Source organism: Lethenteron reissneri, chromosome 41 (assembly GCF_015708825.2).
Source record: "Lethenteron reissneri isolate LAM-NWPU_2019-01 chromosome 41, ASM1570882v1, whole genome shotgun sequence".
Lineage (NCBI taxonomy): Eukaryota > Metazoa > Chordata > Hyperoartia > Petromyzontiformes > Petromyzontidae > Lethenteron > Lethenteron reissneri.
In genome coordinates, this window is record NC_083819.1 from 12,954,104 (window position 1) to 12,972,920 (window position 18,817).

An 18,817-nucleotide genomic window follows, 5' to 3' on the forward strand; every position below is an offset into this window, starting at 1 on the left:
CATTCGTGCATCTGTAATTAATACCAGACGCACACCAATCGACCCCACGTTACAACAACCCCTCACTCCTCAATCGCTGTACAGCGTCCATCTGAATAGTTGCCCTGTACCCTGAATTACTTACGCCACTGCTGGGCGTGGCCTACTGCGTGGTCACGTGAGTCTATGGGTACAATCCATGATCATCATTCACTCCATTGATAATTGAACCTTATGGCGGTACCCCCGGGGTACCTTAGTACTCCGGCTCTCGCACAATGTCCGTGATGCAGTCACTGTTAGTCTGCTCATGGTCGGTGATGCAGCAATCGACTCATCTCGACGAGCTGTACACGATGCACCACTACGGTGCGTACCGCGAGCGTTCAGGGTTTCAGCGCAATCGTCCTCGCTGCGTTTAGACATCGCAGAGTAGCACTGGTTTTGGGTTGATTGGTACCCAAGTCGCGGAGTTAAGTACACCCCTGGAAAAAATAGTGTCCTAGAAATAAAGTATTTAATTGCCTCGGCCATTTTGTATTATTTGCTATCCCGGGGTACAGCCATAAGGATCAATGATACACGTGATTCATTATATTAGGCCCACACCGCCAGCTACAACGTGCCTTGCACTGAGAGACGCTTGGCACGGCAAGCGTTCTCTGGGTGCGCCACGTGTCTGGCTACGTAACGTTTCTGGGAAATGTTACTCGGCCACAGATGCCCTTTGCAGTGTATAAAATCATTAATAGATTAATTTGCTTTCCTTCCCTGTAAACCACAATTTGAAAAGCTGGTGAAACCCCCGATGCAATAAAATGTGAGGTTACAGCAGATCAACAAGATCCCAATGATAGCAAGACATGTAATATTGCAACATTACGCAGCCAATTCAATATTTCCCACCATTAAATGCCAACACCACCTGCACGAGGCAGAGTGGCGGTGCAGCGGTGAGCGCACTTCGCTGTGAAACGACAACGCCGTGAGTTCGACTCTTGGCCCGTGGCGAGTGATATCTGTCCCAGACCTGGGACCCCCTCTACAAATACACACGGAGCAGAACGGTGAAGTATGGTCAAAACAGCCACCACAACCAACACAGTGTGGGAAGGCTTTCAGCCAAAAGTGTATTGACAAAGGGCCCTAAATTCAGATGCTTAGTTGTTATAATAATTATACCTGGACATTTATTTAGAGAAATCTGCATTCTCCCCCAGTACGGTGAAGCAACTGATTTCTTGATTACTCGGCCTTTTAAGAAGCGGTCACATAATTGAGTTACTTGAGCGCCTCCCCTGGGAGGGATGCGCGTGCATTATTTACAACCGCCACCCCCGAATGCTTTCCTTCTCGGCTGCATCGGCAGGCTCCAGCAGGCTCCAGCTCACTCTCTTACCCTCTCGGCTCTGCCACTCCGTTACCCGTGCCCCTTTTCCCTGCCGCACGTGAGCGTCCAGCAACTTGCGTCCAGCAACTGGCATCCAGCCAAGCGCACAAGCTCACGGGGAAGGGGGGGGGCGCTGCGAGCTCATCGGCCGATTGCTCGCTCGAGTCCTGCAGGGCAAGGGCACAGAGAACGGTATTAATTAGGCCAGGGGGTTTCACGAGATCACGTGCCTACAGAGGGCGGCCAGCGATCAGGTCCCAAAGAAGGAAGCGTACGCGACCCCCCCCCCCCCCCGAGGCACATCACGTCAAACGGCCCAGAAACAATCAGCACCGTTGAAGCTGAAATAGAGAAGGGTTGACGCTCTTCTTGAGTTAGGTACGGTTATTGTAAGGGCACCACGGTGGCGAGGTATTAACTGCCTCGCCTGGTATACAGGTTGCGGGTTTCCTCTCGACCCCTAATGCCTGTATATTTGGAGTTTGCATGTTCTCCCTGTGGTCGCGCGGATTTTTCCTGGGTCCTGAGCAGGCCTTACCTGGTTACACCGTTTTTATAACAACTTGGAAAGAAATGATTGGTTATTAATACTAATAATATCCGTGTGTTTTTCATACAGTGCCCACCTATACGCCGGAGTGCATTACATCACACAATATCTAAACACATTTGAATGGGCACACCCAGTGGCAGCTGTCCCTGTGGGTACGAGGTGACTCAGTAACCGGCTTGCAACAAGGGGCGATCGCGTTACCGCTGGACCGTGCGAGTGACAGATTTAACGTGCATGTGTACGTAGCATGACGTATGTACTGTGTGCTGTGTGTGTTATGTGTGTGGGTGTGATGTGTGTGGGTGTGTGTGATGTGTGTGTGATGTGTGTGTGTGTGATGTGTGTGTGATGTGTGTGGGTGTGTGTGTGATGTGTGGGTGTGATGTGTGTGCTGTGTGTGGGTGTGTGTGCTGTGTGTGGGTGTGTGTCCTTTGGCCTTGCAGAGGATAAGTTCCATATCAAGGGATTATCCAGCTGAAATATTTTAAATATATGTTTAATAATTTGTATATCTCTGTTGCACAATGATATATAATTCATTTTTGTGTTAGCCCATGCAACGACCAAGCCACAATTTTGTCATGAATCCCTCCACAACCCGACACTGCAAAACAACGTAGCCCAACGCAAAAAAAAACCCAGTTATGTATTACAGCATTGAAAACTGTGTGCGCTAGGAATTCAAGATGGTTATACAATCGTCACCGAGCACAACAGTTATCGTGGTCATAAATATATACGGGAGCACTCTGTGCCACTCGGCCCTGTTTTTCTGTTCAGTGACAAGAGAGCAACTTAAAAGGGAATACCACGCACGGCTGTGGAGTGCGCACGGAAAGTACTCGTCCACAACACGGCAGTGGCCGGGAGAGAGGGAAAAGAGGGGGAGAGAGCGGGGGAGAGAGCGGGGGAGCGAGGGGGGAGCAAGAGGGCAAGAGGCGGGGAATGGGAGGGCGGCGAGGGGGAAAAGAGGGGGGGAGCGAGGGGGGAGAGAGGGGGGGGTTCAAAGTCGTCTTCGTGGCTGCATTGATTAGCGACGGCGTGGACATGACAGGAAATCTTTTATAAAAGGAAGCTGTGATATAAATCTATTCGGAATAAAACACCACTTGCCCTGCACTACCTCCACAGTCAATAAATAAGACATCAAAAAAAGGAAATGCATCTTACTGAAATACTAATTGACAAAAAGAGTATTCTCTTGCATCAACTGAAAGTTACACAAGGAGACGACGCACTGGGCTGACACGACGACTTCGCGAGACGGAGACGCGGCCACAGCCCCCCACCTCATCACCCCCCCAACCCCCCCACCACCACTCCCACCTCACCACCCCCGCCCCACCTCACCACCCCCGCCCCACCTCACCACCCCCACATCACCTCATCACCCCCGCCCCACCTCATCACCCCCGCCCCACCTCACCACCCCCACATCACCTCATCACCCCCCCAACCCCCCCACCACCACTCCCACCTCACCACCCCCGCCCCACCTCACCACCCCCACATCACCTCATCACCCCCCCAACCCCCCCACCACCACTCCCACCTCACCACTCCCCCCCACCTCACCACCCCCACATCACCTCATCACCCCCACATCACCTCATCACCCCCCCAACCCCCCCACCACCACTCCCACCTCACCACCCCCGCCCCACCTCACCACCCCCACATCACCTCATCACCCCCGCCCCACATCACCACCCCCACCCCACCTCACCACCACCTCATCACCTGATCACCCCCCCCAACCCCACCTCACCACCAACCCCACCTCACCACCTCACCACCCCCCCCCCCCACCTCACCACCTCACCACCCCCCCCAACCCCACCTCACTACCTCCACCTCACCACCCCCCCCACCTCACCCCCCCCCCCACCTCACCACCTCACCACCCCACCACCCCCCCAACCCCACCTCACTACCTCCACCTCACCACCCCCCCCAACCCCACCTCACCACCTCACCACCCCCCCCCCCCACCTCGCCACCTCCACCTCACCACCTCATCACCCCCCCCCAACCCCACCTCACCACCAACCCCACCTCACCACCAACCCCAACTCACCACCCCCCACCTCACCACCTCACCACCTCACCACCCCCCCCCCCCACCTCGCCACCTCCACCTCACCACCTCATCACCCCCCCCCAACCCCACCTCACCACCAACCCCACCTCACCACCAACCCCAACTCACCACCCCCCACCTCACCACCTCACCACCTCACCACCCCCCCCCCCACCTCGCTACCTCCACCTCACCACCTCATCACCCCCCCCCCAACCCCACCTCACCACCAACCCCACCTCACCACCAACCCCAACTCACCACCCCCCACCTCACCACCTCACCACCTCACCACCCCCCCCCCCCCACCTCGCTACCTCCACCTCACCACCTCATCACCCCCCCCCCAACCCCACCTCACCACCAACCCCACCTCACCACCAACCCCAACTCACCACCCCCCACCTCACCACCTCACCACCTCCACCTCACCACCCCCCACCTCACCACCCCCCTGCTGCAGCAGGAGCTGCACAGCAGCCGCCGAGTAAAGCAGCGCGATGCTGCACATTGCGCCAATACGATACAGCTGTCGTGGCTGTGACGGTTCCACCTGAAGACGGAGGCTTGTGTTGCTTCCGAAACGTCGTGATTTTTTATTTTATTTTGTTTAATTTAACTTTTATTAATTAAAAAAATTTACCTACGTGACTTTACCGAAAAAACCTAAAAATACGATAGTTGTCGTGATTGTTGTCATCATCGTTATTGTTGTTGCCATTGTTGTTATCGCACAAGTCGATGTTCGTCCCTAAAGAGACTCCCCACCACCACCGCCGCTTCTCCTCTTGCCGCTCGCCACCCGGAGCAGCGAGCCGCCACGTCACGGCCGGCCCCCCAACGCGCCGGCCCTCCAGCCCGTCGGCCCTCTGCACTGCCCACACGACCAGCGCTACTCTCTTGCCGCTGCAAGGACCATTGAATGACAATGCGAGTTGATGAACGATTTTTATTACCACCACTCCCACACTTTATTTGACAGTTCTCTCTCGACTCTCTTCAGGAAGAAAGCTGCCAAGTTTTCGCATTCGGCCACGGTGCCGATAACGTGTCACCCAATTGAGTGATTTTCAGGTAATTCTCAGCATTATTTTGCTTCTTCTGCGAATACGAGTGAGCTTGTCAGCCTCTTAGCCACGGGAGGGAGAAACCCATGCAGAGCACGAGGGAGGACAAACAAGCCCCGCAGCACAGAAAGGGCCAGAAAGGGCCCGCCCCGAGTCGGGAATGGAACTCCCGAGTGTGACCACTGCGCCACGCTGCCGCCCGGCGTGCTTACTTCGGACGGAGCACATCAGCGTCTCAAGGCCCCTTCGTCAACACCGACCTTGCCAACACCCTCGCCTGCCTGCTGCTACAGTCGGGGTCTCGCCACGACCGCTGTAATGCCAATCTCGCCGAGTCATCATCAAGCAACATCCTCAAATTGCAAGGGCTACAGAACAACCTTGCTCCTGTCGTTCTCGGCCCCGACGTCTACAGCTCGACTCGGCCACCGCTCTCCGTACTCTTCGTTGGCTCCCTTTCGCCAGCAGGACAAATATACACAATTGCGGCTGCCTTTGTCATCGCATCTTTGACCACCGGTTCCCCAGCACCACACCTCGCCTCGCTACTCTCTATCCTTGCTTTCTATCTACGTGACTTTAGCGAAAGAACCAAAGAACATAGAAACCCTTGCACTGAAGCTCATGGTAGAACCCTGCGCAGCAGCAGGAGCAGTGTCACTCAAAATCTGCCATGGACACCAAAAAGGTCTCGAACTGTTACAGCCGCACGTCACTATACACTATACTAGACTATACACTACACTACTATACACTATACTACACTATACTACACTACACACTACACTACTACACACTACACGACTATACTCTACACTACACACTACACGACTATACACTACACTATACACTATACTAGACTATACACTACACTACTATACACTACACTATACTACACTATACACTACACTACTATACACTACACTATACTACACTATACACTACACTATACACTACACTATACTACACACTACACTACACGACTATACACTACACTACACACTACACGACTATACACTACACTACACGACTATACACTACACTATACACTACACTACACGACTATACACTACACTATACACTACACGACTATACACTACACTATACACTACACGACTATACACTACACTACACGACTATACACTACACTATACACTACACTACACGACTATACACTACACTATACACTACACGACTATACACTACACTACACACTACACTACACGACTATACACTACACTATACACTACACTACTATACACTACACACTACACGACTATACACTACACACTACACTATACTCTACACGACTATACACTATACGACTATACACTACACACTACACTATACGACTATACACTACACGACTATACACTATACTATACACTACACTATACACTACACAACTATACACTACATACTACACTATACACTAAACTGTGGAACTCTATCCCTTTGCACACCCGCAACATCAAATACACTCAAGACTTTCAAGAAACATCTAAAGGCCTCGATCTGTTTGGTGAGGCTTTCGAGCAGCCACGAGCTTGGCGCGTTATAAATATCATTATTATTATTAGCCGGGTGATTACAAAGAACCAACAACAAAATGGTACAAAAACCATGTTAGAAATCAATGTATGCGTCCACAATTTCCCATGAACCCCCGTACGCAATCTTTGTAGATCGCAGCGGAGAGGATTTTGTTGCCACACGGAATCTGTCTCGTTGCAATGATTCAAATGAGGTGAGCTGCGTGCACCTCGCGACTCCTCACACAATCCTGAACCTTTGTTTATCAAACGGTAAACTCCGAGCAAAGCTGGGGTACTTTTTTTACTCTACACAGGCTAAGCGTGAACTTGTGAAGCCGCACGGGAGGAGTGCAGACCCCCAGGGGAGTTCCCGGCTGAGGTGTGCGTTCATCGTTTACGGACGTGATCACTGGTGGCATGAGCCAAGCTAATGGGCCCCAATTGTGCGGAGGCAGGGGATGCCACGTTGTACGACTCCCAGAGACGAGCTCTCCGGCGGAGAGTATCGGCGACTCTCCTGCACTGCCGAGTCCCAATAAGGGCGAAACTGGCCTCTCGCTCACTGCTGCCCATCAATTAGTCCCTTCCGTCGCGTTGCGTCCGATGGTTGATCGAAGACGAGAGGACCACAATGCAGTTCTTTCAGAACTGCTGATGGTTTTTGCATAATGCACGAGGTGGGTGCTCTTGGTACGCGTTTTCGCGTGTTGTTTGAAACCCGTGGGATTGTGATGATGGATTTTTGCGGCCTATGTTATTTTTTTATTGTGATGATGGATTTTTGCTCGGCTTTGGAGATTTGGATAAATCTGCAAATGTGATCGTCTCATCCGCGTTGGCTGCTAAGTAGATTGTAAATGAAAGGGATCCGTGAAAACCGCCACCCCTCTCCTGCACAAGCAATGGAGTTGTCCTGAGTTAAGACTTTAAAAGTGTCTGGGCATTGAGGCTGCACGTTCAGTGTTCACACAGTACAGAAGTCCCTCGGTTAACAGTGACATCGGTTAACGTTTTGCCTCCCATAGGACCCCATGGTTGTGATTAACTTGACCATTATGATGTAGCGGTAACATGTTTACGTTATGCACGCGGGCGCCAATTTCGGCCAATCCGAGCGCTGATAAGTGGGGCTGAGCCACGCCCTCAGCCAATCAGCGACGCCCATTTATGAGCGTTTCGACCTCGACTGGCCTTGTTCACATGGCGTTGTCTGTAATTCTATTAATCCATCAATATGTTTTTATGTTTATTTCTTAATATTGAGTGTTTAAATGTTACAAATTATGTTTTTAGGGTCAAAAAGGTCAACTTCCCAACGTCTTGGAACGGCACCATTGGAACCTCATTTGCCAATAGAAAAATATGATAATTGGTTTTTTACCCTTTTATCTGGCAACAAAACTGACACCTTTTTTACAAGGACAGTGCCATACATCAACTTCAAGGACAGTGCATACATTATCAGAGTTATGTTTTTTGTTTGCATTATGACTGCAGGTATTATGGTCAATGCAAACATGACTCCTTGTAAAAAAAGGTGTCAGTTTTGTTGCCAGATAAAAGGGTAAAAAAACAATTATTGTATTATCGTCTTGGAATGGCTTAATGCTTTCTTTCGGTGAACAATAGTTTTTATATGAACGACAAAACACTTTAACCGAGGGATGACTGTACTTCACTCAGAGTGAAGTGAGTTCCTAAACATATGGGCATTGAAGCAAAGCTCAACTTCCGTGTACAGCCCTGCAGAGCCAGCGGCGGAATTCCCGATTCCTACGACAGGGGCGAATCGACCCATTGGGTAACCGCTGTTGACTTCCCCACCAAGTGGGCTTAGGTCAAGCCCCCACCACGATTTGAATGTCCCTTTGAGTTCAACTCGTGTGCGTTACAAATTTATACAGTGAATGAATGACCTCTATGAATTACACTGAAGTAGATGGCCACGCAAAGTGTTACAATGAGCAATTGAGTTGGTGGCGGTGTCCGCAGGGAGCAGCGAGTGGCGAGGGCACGCGAGGATGAGCGAGGATGAGCGAGACCCAGCCCGGCGTGACCCAGCCCGGCGGGACCCCTCCTGAGGGCCACGCGTGCGCGGTCAACGCCCCGAGTATTTACACCCTGACCCCAAGTGTTCAAAAAAACCCCCGTCAAGTAGTCAAGATGTGCGACAACCTTCTAGCGTGCGAGGCTTAGACACCAGAGTTGCATGTCTCATGCCGACAAGGGGACACCACCAAGAGGGGTGGCTCTGGAAGGCAGCCACCGGCGTTGCGCTCCGCGGGGGGTGCCGTGAGCCAGGACCCCGTTCATCACTCGCATTGCGTCGACGTGGGGGGGGGGGGTCCACTTGCTCTGACTCAAGGCGCCCAGCTGGGCCCGGGCTCACAAACACGGAGTGCATCGTTTCACGCCGCCTTTCATATTGCAAGAGACACATTTTTTACGTTTATTGTGCTGCATGCAAATGGGAACAATTTAATAGGATTTTGCAACGAAGTGAAAGGCGAAAGAACATACGGTCGGCAGACAATACAAGCCGGGCATAATGCATCGCCTGCCTTCCCACAATCCTCGCTCTACACAGAGCTTTGCCAGAGCTGTTGCCACAGGTGATGCTTTGTTGCTATGGGAGACGTGGAACACAGTGATCATGCTGCTGCCTTTAAATATGGATTTTATTTCGTGCTTGTGATCATGCCACAATTTGTATTTATTTAAAATATTAACTGCAATACGAATACTGTCTGTGTGTGTATATATACAAATACATACACAGGCACAGATCAATTAACTGGGGAGCAGTCGTGTCACGGTTAGCGCTACGCTGCCCTACGAGCCCGGCGACCCGAGTACGATCCCCGCTCACGGACAACACCAGTGACGATTATCTGAATGGGTCCTGGGCCTCCCTTAGGTCGACTCAGCCTCGAATACCGAGTGCCATGTGCAGTAAACATCGCCACTGGGGAGATAAAGGCGGCCGGGCATGGTGCTGGCCACCCACCCCTCGTGTGCCGTGCCGGCCTTCATAGGTGCTCGCAGACAGCAATTGCCCCAACAACCCGTGAAGGATGTAAGGGGATATTTATATTTATTTATATCGATTTAAACATAATTTTGCAGAATTTGTTTCCCTTTTAATTAAATATATTCTTAAGAAGACGCATAGGGGAAGGCACCGTGTATAGGTGTGCGGCCAGAGCACAGAACGAGTTCCAACATCGAAGAAATATTTGGAGTTTGTGTCTCTCTCTCTCCGTGGTCGGCGTGGATTTTTCTCCAGGTCCTCCGGTGTCTCCCTCTGCATTTAGAAACAAGCGTTTAGATAATTTGACTGTTATCATAAAATTCGACGTGATAAGACAGTTCACTGAGCTAATATCATTTGTAGTTAGCTTGCTTCCAGAAGAGAGCTGCATAGCTCAGTGGGTCTTCCCTGGTAAAATAGAAAATAGTTTAACAGTTTAAACGTCACGAGTTCAGTTTGTCATAAGAATTCTCGCGACTCCGAGCAAACCGGAGGTGCGATATTGGGCATCGTAAAGTTACGGGAGAGCTTGCGGTTGGAGCGGACCACTCGCCGCAGCTCTGGGGTCACCGCCCCTCTTCATCCTCGTTCCGAGGCGCAGGGCGCAGCGTGAATCGACGCGCGGAGCGCCGGGGGGGCTTCTGTGGGTCGATTCAGGGACCAATAAAAGTTCACTTTTACCAATCTACCGCTGAGAGATAATGCAATAATGTATGGTAATGAAAACTGCACTATGATTTAATGCAATGCCAGCCAATTGCTTCATGGCGAATGGCAGCTGTCGTTGTCTGTGCATGTCTGTGTTTGTGTGTGGGGAGCGATAGTGCAGCAGTTAGCGCGCCGCACTACGAACCCGGCGATGCGAGTTCGATTCCCGCTCAAAGCCAACACCACTGATGATGATTAAATCGCTCCTGGGTCTCCCCTAGGTCGACTCAGCCTCACATGAGAACCTGGTGTGGTGAGTAACCATCGCCACTGGGGAGATAGATGCGGCTGGGCGTGGTGCTGGTCACACATTCCCTCGTGTGCCGTCACGGCCTTCGTAGGTGCTACTCGCGAACAGAACTTACCCCAACAGTCTGTTGAGGCTATACGGGGGATCTTTGTCTTTGTGTGTGAGAGGTCTGAGAAGTGAGGGGCAGAGTGCGTGTGTGGGAAGTCTGCAGGTGCTTCAAATATGACATTTCACGGACAATTTCGAGTTGAATATATCTTTGAACTTTAACGAGTTGTCACCTATAAAATGTTACTATTTATTATATTTTGCACGCATATATTCTTGTTCCTGGATCATTTTGCTGTTCAAGTATTGTGCCGTGTTCCCCGAGTTCCGTTCTATCCAGCCCAGGTTGGCGACTGCACGCACGCACGAGCGCCCACCGTCGACGGGGCTCGCACGTGGCCACGTGGACAGGGAACGTTTCAAGAACATTGCTCTCTGGACACTCTGCTGTCCGGAAATGGAACTGCCTCCCTGATGAACACAATGTCGGCAAAATCACCGATTCTGGTCTTAAGGCCTTCACATGCCGAGCTCACACGTGGACATCTCCCGACTCCACCGCACGCCTTATGGTGACTGAGGCTTTGAGCTGCACTGAACCAATGATTACGCTGATGTCTGATATGGCTGTTGTTCACAATTGCACCCAATAAAATAAAGCCTCCCAGGCGAAGGATTCTGTGCGAGGGGGACGCCGTCCGTCGCGCCTCCAACGGGCCATGTCGGCGGGGGAGCAGTCCGCGAGGTGGAGCTCCGCTCCGCTCACGTTCCACGCGGAAACCAACACGGAGGGGGCGGGGGGGACGCGCCCGGCAGATGAAGCGGGCGCCGTCGATCAATCCTTTCTGCCGTCGCGATCAAACCGACGTGGTCCAATTTTTCCCCCTTCCATAAAAAAAAACGCAGAAAGTTTTCGCCGGGTAGACTCCACAAATTCCTGCCAATCTCACTCAACTGTCGGGCTACAATCGCTAAAGAAGGAAGTCGCATCATTAAAACGGAGACACGGCCTGCAGTGGTCTCACAGCAGCAGGGGGGGCGGGGGGCGATGTTGCCGTGCATCGTCCCAGGAGCATGACGCCGGCACGCAATGGCCTGCTCTTTTGAACGACACCACGCGACCTTCAACATCCACAGCAAAGCAGACGGCGTGTGTGCTATGTTATAGTCGATACACCCACGGTATTAACCAGGGCACCCTGCCGGATTCCAACCGCGAAACATCTCCTCCGAGCGGCAAAACGAGCTTCCGCTGGGCCACGTCCCTGCCGAGAAAGTAATTAGCGATGCATGTTTAATGACTGCCGAGATGACTAAAAGCAGGAAAACATGGCTACGTCACAGTCTCTCCTTGCAGGTGCGGCGTGCGTGAAGCCTCTCCAGCGAACTCATTCTCAATTCCCCACCGCGGCTGCGTTGTGAATTCCATAATGCTTATCCGCATCGCTGCCGGTCTCTAAAGCCGCGAGTACTTTGCTAATGGCTGCAGGACAGCAGAGCCGGGCACCGCCGCACAAAGCACTCCCAGACTTGGGAGCCCACGCGGAGTGAATCGTACGCGTGACCCACGCAGGGCGCGCTGCCGGTGTGAATGCACCGAGTCTGGCAAAACAAAACCAAAGCCAGGATGCTTCAACCAACGCACCACTTGGAAAATAGATAACAAAGGCTCAGCACATCCATCAACAATACTCTGGCCTTCAAAGGGAAACATATAGAAGCAGATCATGTTTCGGGGGAATGACCCTTGTCACGTGCCATTGCCCAAAAGCGTCGCCGATTAGACCGTACGTATTTTTTCCGCTTTGTGTCCAAACTATTTTCGATAACGGTGTTCAGTTTCTGTTGTCCTTCCTTGTGCACCGCTGCCAACGCAGCAGCAGAAGCGCCAAATTTCACATATATTTTTTAAAGTTTTCCATGAAGACACGTATTTCGCTGTGAAAACATAGGAGACACGCTCGCTGTATTCGCACGGAACCTACGGAGAGAAGGTATAGCTGTTCGGTGTCTGGGGCACCGGTCTGTATGGCACAGCGGACGGCAGCTTCCGGAACGAGCAACGCTCGAAGATACGACGACCCGAACTCACACGTCCCGATACAGCACAAAGCCGTTCACTCGCGCGGAAACCAGGCCGCCGCAGAGATGCTGCGCACGGGATTTCCTGCGGGGGAAGCCTCCAGCACGCATTCTCTGACGAGCAGGATTAAGTGCCGCTTGCCACCTTTGGGGCCAAGATTAATGCGGAGCTGCAGCCCCGCTAGCTTCGACTGCACTACCAATATATCAGAGGCAGTCTCCAGCGGACTAAGGGGCGCACTGGCGCGCAGCGCAGGCGGCTGACGGCACCGGTTGACCCCGGTGGCGCTGCATGCACAAGCAGGCCGGAGAGGTTTTCCTGGAACCCGGCCCTTTACCAAAGTCCCACCGGTACGCCTCGGCAATTTCTCCAACACCCCCCGGGGTGCACACAGGGCTCAGAGGGCCGTGCGTGTGGTAATGCGGAGTACTTCTGCAGTAATGGTCTCACCTGAGTAGCTGGAAATGGTTTCAGGAAGACTTTGTGCGCGTGCGCACACTGCTGACGAGCGGAAGGCAAAACCTCTGTCTAAACTTGGATACTGGAGGAAGACGACGACACACGGTGGAGTTGCATTTTAATTGCCATCATTACATTCATTAAGGCAATGCACGCTTGTAAAATATGCACGCATTGTTACACCAACGTGAAACGGTGACTAGTGCACATCCGTGGAAAAGAGCTTCAGAGCTCATCGGATTCCTCCAGTCTAAATAAAGATTTTGATTCTGAACTATATTTCTGAAAATCGTCCCCCAAGCCCAGAGCACGTGGGTTGTTTGCACTCAAGCAGGGCACACCGTTCACCACGTCACTACTCTGCCATTGTCTGCGCGGCTAGCAGAATCTCTGTTGGGTAGGAAACGCTGGTGTAAGTGTGCACGACGCTCGGGTAGCGCTCTGTTAAATTAGCCCGACTGTCAGTATTAAAGGCGGCCAGAGCACCCAGCGGTAGAGAGAGTGGCTCGCAGTCGGAAGGTGTTGCGAGTACTAACCCTGGTCGGGGGTTTACTTGGCCAATCATCCCTCTGGGATGATCAAAATAAATCAGTACTACTTTGTGGAAAAATAAACGCTGGTTGTACTATGAATAGACTCGCCCCTGTCATGGAAATGTAGAATTGAGAGCTATGAATAGAAGTGCACTGCCGCCTCATTTCTCATTGGAGCAGAAATCACTTTGGATTTGACTTCAGCCATGGAGAGCTATTCAGAGAGCAAATCTGCAGCACAAACACAGCAGAACTTGTTAACAACTCGGTGCATACATTGCATTACCACTATCGATATCCTGTAGATATTATTGAAAAACTTGCTTCTACTGCATTAAAGCTGCTTTTACGAGTTCAAAACTATTAGCTTTGGCCAAAGTAATAAAGTACGAGGCTTTATTTGTCAAAATCGAACACTTATTAATCCAGTGACCAATGCGTTTTCCAAATGCCCATATCCCAGCAGCAGGAATCAAAGCCGGCCAAAGCCTCGGCCGGCTTTGATTCTGCCGAGTCTCATCAGCATGACGTTAATGGGTGAACGGCCGGCACCTTGATCAGAAACGAGAGCCTTCCGCACCGCGAGGCCCAGACGTGAGTCAACGCAACGGTGGGGACATCCACACCAGAGAGAGGAGGGCCCAGTCAAGGAGTAAGATTCAGTTAAGGAGTAAGATTCAACAGCTTTTGATTCATCAACACAAATGGTAGAGAATGTCTTGCTTGAAAATAAATCGCCGCCACTCGGCAGTTTTCCGCATCACATTGCATCGCTCACCCTGAACAAACTCCCCTTCGCCAACTCGCAGTGACCAGCATGGTGAAGTATGGTCAAACAATTCCCACGAATGACAGTGCAGGGAATAGGAAGGCCTTCCGCTAGCAGTAGATTGACAAAGGGTGGCAATTATTCTGTGTGCATAGTGAGGGTCACAGACTAAATGTAATAATATTTCTATGAAATTTGAGAAAGAAATTGCAGCCAAATGTTTAGTCCGTACGATGTAAATTTCATGCAGACAGTTTTGCGTGCACTATCAATATTGATGGTGCATCGCCTCGCTGTCACTGTGTTCCAGCACTGTCGCCCTTCCACCGCTCACTCACCTCACACACACACACTCACCTCACACACATTCACTCACCTCACACACTCACCTCACACACACACACACCTCACACACATTCACTCACCTCACACACTCACCTCAAACACTCACCTCTCACACACACACACCTCACACACACACACCTCACACACATTCACTCACCTCACACACTCACCTCAAACACACACTTACCTCACACACTCACCTCACACACACACTCACCTCACACACTCACCTCACACACTCACCTCACACACATTCACTCACCTCACACACACACACTCACCTTACACACACACACACTCACCTCACACACATTCACTCACCTCACACACACACACTCACCTCACACACACACACACTCACCTCACACACATTCACTCACCTCACACACACACACTCACCTCACACACACACACTCACCTCACACACATTCACTCACCTCACACACTCACGCTCACCTCACACACTGACTCACCTCACACACTGACTCACCTCACACATTCACCTAAAACACACACTTACCTCACACACTCACCTCACACACACACTCACCTCACACACTCACCTCACACACACACACTCACCTCACACACACACACATTCACTCACCTCAAACACTCACGCTCACCTCACACACTGACTCACCTCACACACTCACCTCACACACTCACTCACACACACACACTCACCTCACACACACACTCACCTCACACACACACTCACCTCACACACTCACGCTCACCTCACACACTGACTCACCTCACACACTCACCTCACACACTCACTCACCTCACACACTCACCTCACACACTCACCTCACACACTCACGCTCACCTCACACACTCACCTCACACACTCACCTCACACAAACACTCACCTCACACACTCACCTCACACACTGACTCACCTCACACACTGACTCAACTCACACACTGACTCACCTCACACACTCACGCTCACCTCACACACTCACCTCACACACTCACGCTCACCTCACACACTCACCTCACACTCACCTCACACACTCACCTCACACACTCACCTCACACACTCACCTCACACACTCACTTCACACTCACCTCACACACTCACCTCACACACTCACACACTCACTCACCTCACACACTCACCTCACACACTCACGCTCATTCGCCCCACACACTCACCTCACACACTCACTCACCTGACACACACACTCAACTCACTTCACACACACCTCACACACTTATTCACTCATCCCACACACACACTCACTCACCTCACACACTCACGCTCACTCGCCCCACACACTCACCTCACACACTCACTCACCTCACACACACACTCAACTCACTTCACACACACCTCACACACTTACTCACTCATCCCACACACACACTCACTCACCTCACACACACACTCACTCATACACTCACCACTCACCTCACACACTCACTCACTCACCCCACACACTCACTCACCTCACACAGTCACTCACCTCACTTCACACACACACACTCACCTCACTTCACACACACACACACCTCACACACTTACTCACTCATCCCACACACACATACACTGACTCACCTCACACACACACTCACTCACCTCACTTCACACACACACTCACTCACCTCACACACTCACTCACCTCACACACTCACTCACCTCACACACTCACTCACCTCACTTCACATACACACGTATTCACTCACCTCACACACTCACCTCACGCACTCACGCTCACTCGCCCCACACACTCACCTCACACACTCACTCACCTCACACACACACTCAACTCACTTCACACACACCTCACACACTTACTCATCCCACACACACACTCACTCACCTCACACACTCACGCTCACTCGCCCCACACACTCACCTCACACACTCACTCACTCACCCCACACACTCACTCGCCTCACACAGTCACTCACCTCACTTCACACACACACACTCACCTCACTTCACACACACACACACCTCACACACTTACTCACTCATCCCACACACACACTCACTCACCTCACACACACACTCACTCACCTCACTTCACACACACACTCACTCACCTCACACACTCACTCACTCACCCCACACACTCACTCACTCACCCCACACACTCACTCACCTCACACAGTCACTCACCTCACTTCACACACACACACTCACCTCACTTCACACACACACACACCTCACACACTCACTCATCCCACACACACACTCACTCACCTCACACACACACTCACTCACCTCACTTCACACACTCACACACTCACCTCACACACTCACTCACTCACCCCACACACTCACTCACCTCACACAGTCACTCACCTCACTTCACACACACACACTCACCTCACTTCACACACACACCTCACACACTTACTCACTCATCCCACACACACATACACTCACTCACCTCACACACACACTCACTCACCTCACTTCACACACACACTCACTCACCTCACACACTCACTCACTCATCCCACACACTCACTCACCTCACTTCACATACACATACACACGTATTCACTCACCTCACTTCACACACACACTCACTCACCTCACACACTCACTCACCTCACACACTCACTCATCCCACACTCACTCACCTCACTTCACATACACACGTATTCACTCACCTCACACACTCACCTCACACTGCAAGTCACAACAGCTCTTGAAAATAACTTTACAAGGGGTGCGTTCGCTCGTTTCTATCACAACCGTAACCGTGCTGCTGGCCACCTGACGTTTGCGTTCATTCGCTGTCGACATTCTCCCCCGCTGAGACCGGGAAGGTGCGGCGCCAACGGGAGAAAGCCTCGCAACCGCCAGCTCGGATGCGGTGATGAGAACGAGTAAGGAGGAAATGAGATGAGGCTCAACATAAAAAAAATCGATCATTTCCCACACTACGAATGCAGAAGACGCATTAAATCATCAAAAGGAATTGATTGGAATGAACACCGCTTGGCGCTAATGGCGGGCGCCACAGCGGCGCGTGGTCAACGTGCTCTCGTGGGCAATTCAAAAGGGCGCCTTTTACATTTGTCCTGACACCGTACCGGCCAACTGCAAGATCAGCCCGAACGCAGCCATGATTGGGCAGAGCAGCGGGGCCCACAGAGCGCGAAATCGCACCAGAGGATCCGAACGGCTGCTTACGCGCGTCTCGTAGACCGACACGTACGAGTGCCCGGGTGAACGGCAATTGGACCGCGGGGCCAATGGCACACGTTGGGGTATCCCAAGAGGCTTGACTTGGCCCATCTTCCCCCTGCAGCCCGGCGAACGGCGATCACTTAGAAGTCGCACGCGGCTGAGTGGGAGCGTGCGGTCGATCCGCTGCTCAGCGTGGCCACGGAGCCAAACTCGTGCATGGAACGTTCCCCGGTTGCCACCATTACGGTCGTCGTGCGCATGGGATTTAACCGACGATGTGGATACGTTGAGGCTAGCGGCATGAGCTTGTGAGTGTGGGATTTAACCGACGATGTGGATACGTTGAGGCTGGCGGCATGAGCTTGTGAGTCTGGGATTTAACCGACGATGTGAATACGTTGAGGCTGGCGGCATGAGCTTGTGAGTCTGGGATTTAACCGACGATGTGGATACGTTGAGGCTGGCGGCATGAGCTTGTGAGTCTGGGATTTAACCGACGATGTGGATACGTTGAGGCTGGCGGCATGAGCTTGTGAGTGTGGGATTTAACCGACGATGTGGATACGTTGAGGCTGGTGGCATGAGATTGTTAGTGTGGGATTTAACCGACGATGTGGATACGTTGAGGCTGGTGGCATGAGATTGTTAGTGTGGGATTTAACCGACGATGTGGATACGTTGAGGCTGGCAGCATGAGCTTGTGAGTCTGGGATTTAACCGACGATGTGAATACGTTGAGGCTGGTGGCATGAGATTGTTAGTGTGGGATTTAACCGACGATGTGGATACGTTGAGGCTGGCAGCATGAGCTTGTGAGTCTGGGATTTAAC

At 51.8% G+C, this 18,817-nt stretch overlaps 1 protein-coding gene across 3 annotated transcripts in view; it reads right to left on the reverse strand.

Annotated features, from left to right (window-relative positions):
- The window catches only part of LOC133352724 (alpha-(1,6)-fucosyltransferase-like), a 108,353-nt gene that overhangs the window by 38,942 nt on the left and 50,594 nt on the right, over nucleotides 1-18,817 (reverse strand). Inside the window, exons 3-4 of one of the 3 annotated variants that reach the window (XM_061568550.1) lie at nucleotides 13,175-13,265; nucleotides 1,379-1,536 (exon numbers count right to left, since the gene is read on the reverse strand). The exons of 1 other annotated variant lie outside the window; for it this stretch is intronic. The gene's annotated coding sequence lies outside the window, so the exon portion shown is untranslated. Of the gene's footprint in view, nucleotides 1-1,378; nucleotides 1,537-2,738; nucleotides 2,757-13,174; nucleotides 13,266-18,817 lie in introns of those variants that run through there. One more of the 3 variants, XM_061568551.1, reaches the window with a different exon arrangement.